Source organism: Penaeus vannamei, chromosome 1 (assembly GCF_042767895.1).
Source record: "Penaeus vannamei isolate JL-2024 chromosome 1, ASM4276789v1, whole genome shotgun sequence".
Taxonomy (NCBI): Eukaryota; Metazoa; Arthropoda; class Malacostraca; order Decapoda; family Penaeidae; genus Penaeus; species Penaeus vannamei.
The window spans coordinates 3,486,758-3,490,026 of record NC_091549.1 but is presented as its reverse complement, the minus strand read 5'-3'; positions in this window follow the sequence as shown (position 1 = coordinate 3,490,026).

The window sequence follows — 3,269 nt, the reverse complement described above, 5'->3', positions numbered from 1 at the left end:
GGGGGTTGGATTAAGAACATTTCTGAAATAGCGAAATAAGGATGAATGAAAATTTACGGCGGAGATTTGATCATTTTCTGGTCGTTCTGTCTTCACACATTTCTATGCGCTACATCAATTTTTTTCTCTATTATGCACACACGCACACACACACACACACAAAACACGCTCTCACACACACACGCATATATATAGATACATACATACATATATATATGTATATGTATATATATATATATATACACATGTGTGTTTGTGTGTGTGTGTGTGTGTGTGTGTGTGTGTGTGTGTGTGTGTGTGTGTGTGTGTGTGTGTGTGTGTGTGTGTGTGTGTGTGTGTGTGTGTGTGTGTTTGTTTGCGCGGCAGTAATGCACATTTACACAAAACATACACATTGCATATCAGGTTTCGTTCCCCAGGGCTGCGTCTCGACTGTATAACGACCAAAAAGTACGTGCACTAAATAGCAACGTAAAAATGCAATGCCTGAGATACTTCATGCCTTGAGGTCGACGCACCCGTGTGCTTTGCTCTTGCTGCACACACACATGCACATGCACACGCACATATACATACACACACATGTACACGCACATATACATATATACACACACATGCACACGCACATATACATATATGCACACACATGCACACGCACATATACATATATACACACACATGCACACGCATATATACATACACACACATGTACACGCACATATACAGTTACACACAAACATGGACACGCACATATACATATTCACACATGCACACGCACACACACACATACATATACACACAAACACATGCATACGCACACGCACACGCACACGCTCACGCACGCACACATCGAATCTCTCTCTCTCTCTCTCTCTCTCTCTCTCTCTCTCTCTCTCTCTCTCTCTCTCTCTCTCTCTCTCTCTCTCTCTCTCTCTCTCTCTCTCTCTCTCTCAATATCATCCATCGTGATAATAGAACCGAATATAGTATTACGTATTTTTGTATCAACAATGAATAACATGCAAGACTCCCAGTATGAACAAACCCAGATAAATGATAATTAGTAATTAACAAATCGAAAAAAGGACGATAGAAAATAATCAGTACTCAACAAATCGGAAAAAAAATGTAGCGGAAAAGGTACCAGTCCCACGTAGCAGTTTCCCGCTACGGTGACTTGCCTCCGCCATTCTTTTAAGGAACGTGACAGTCACCTAACATTAAAACTCTGCCGAAGCTCAATCAGAGTTACTTGTGTTAATTAGAAAACTTCCTTGGACTTTATTTGGTCTAGATATTTTCCCTTCCGCTGTTAATGACTACGTTGGTGTCATTTCGTCAGGGGGTTTAAGTTGAAGGGTGTTTGATGTGAAATATTTAGCTTTTTTATTATACGGAAAATCGTATTGGAAAAATAAACAAATCGATGAATAACTAATAATGATAATAATAATTATGATAATAATAATAACAGCAAAAACAAAAATACATTTGATTCTTAACAAGCATTACTGTTCATGCTAAATGTTTTTATCTTAAATACTAATATAACCATAGCCCATTACCATACACCTGTAAAACAAAGTAAGCTACAATAACAAAATATAAAAGAAAATGAAAAAAATAGATAAATAAAAGGAACAAAAAAAAAAAAGGAGGGGGACGGGTAGTGGAGAGGGTGAGGGGGGGAGGGGTTAACATCACTAAACCTTGGCACTCTCTCTCCTCATTTCACTCAGAAGTCATTAGTGCCAGCATGCAGCATAACTTGTAGATCGTGGCGTCAAGTGCCATAAAGTGGTGCCTGTGCCAGAGAGGAAGTGGAAAACGCTACCCAAGTGTGCGCAAATGATAGTTAAAAGCAGTGGTTATAATTCTTACCAAACTGTTGAAAATAACGTCTAGCGGTTTGCATGAAAGCATACAATACTTATGTGTGTGTGTGTGTGTGTGTGTGTGTGTGTGTGTGTGTGTGTGTGTGTGTGTGTGTGTGTGTGTGTGTGTGTGTGCATGTGTGTGTGTGTGTGTGTGAGTGAGAGAGAGAGAGAGAGAGAGAGAGAGAGAGAGAGAGAGAGAGAGAGAGAGAGAGAGAGAGAGAAAGGGGGGGAGAGGAGTGAGTGAGTGAGTGAGTGAGTGAGTGAGTGAGTGAGTGAGTGAGTGAGTGAGTGAGGAGAGGAGAGAGAGAGAGAGAGAGAGAGAGAGAGAGAGAGAGAGAGAGAGAGAGAGAGAGAGAGAGGAGAAGAGAGAGAGAGAGAGAGAGAGAGAGAGGAGAAAGAGAGAGAGAGAGGAGGAGAGAGAGAGAGAGAGAGAGAAGAGAGAGAGAGAGAGAGAGAGAGAGAGAGAGAGAGAGAGAGAGAGAGAGAGAGAGGGAGGGAGGGGGGGGTAAATACAAGAGTAATGGAAAAATATTGTTAAACGGTTTTATGGTAGCTACATTATCGACAAGAAAGATAATGATAATGCAAAAGGTATAAAATAAAGAGTTCCAAAAATTTTGAACGAAAATAGTAATAGCCATTAATTTAAAACACTTATGGTAAATAAAAGCATTAATAATTATGAGGAGGATAATAATGGAGATAATGAAAAAAGTAATAACGATATTATTATCATCATTATTAACAAAATCAAGAAAAAGAACGATACGAATAATGATAACAATAATAAGAACAATTATAAGGGTAATGATAACAGTAGGAATAACAATACCAATAACAACAATAATAGTAATGATAACAGTAATAACAATACCAATAACAACAATAATAGTATTAATAACAGTAGGAATAACAACAATAACAAACCAAAAATAACAAAAACAACAAAAACAAATGAACACACGACTAAACAGGACAAAAAAACAACATACTTTCCCCCAAAAAGGGCACAGGAAACAGACAACGCGGCTCGGCCGTGATAAGGAGAAACGTGTAAGGTACAGGAGTCATGTACCAGGAGAAAGGTCAAAGGTGTGACCCTCGCGCTACGCTCACGTACGTACATCAAGGCAGGCACGGGGGGGGTAGGGGGTGGGGGAGGGGGTGTTGTAGTGGCTGTTCTAAGTCAGGGGGTAGCGGTTGTTGTAGGTAGTTTGGGTTTAATGGTTGTTAAGAGGACGGTTGTAAGGTTTTTCTAGTTTTATGTCAGTCGTATAGTTTCATGGTTGTTTTGTGTCGGTGAAAAGGTTTTAATGGTCGTTACGTGTCGGTGAAAAGGTTTTAATGGTCGTTACGTGTCGGTGAACAGGTTTTAATGCTTGTTGTCTGTTG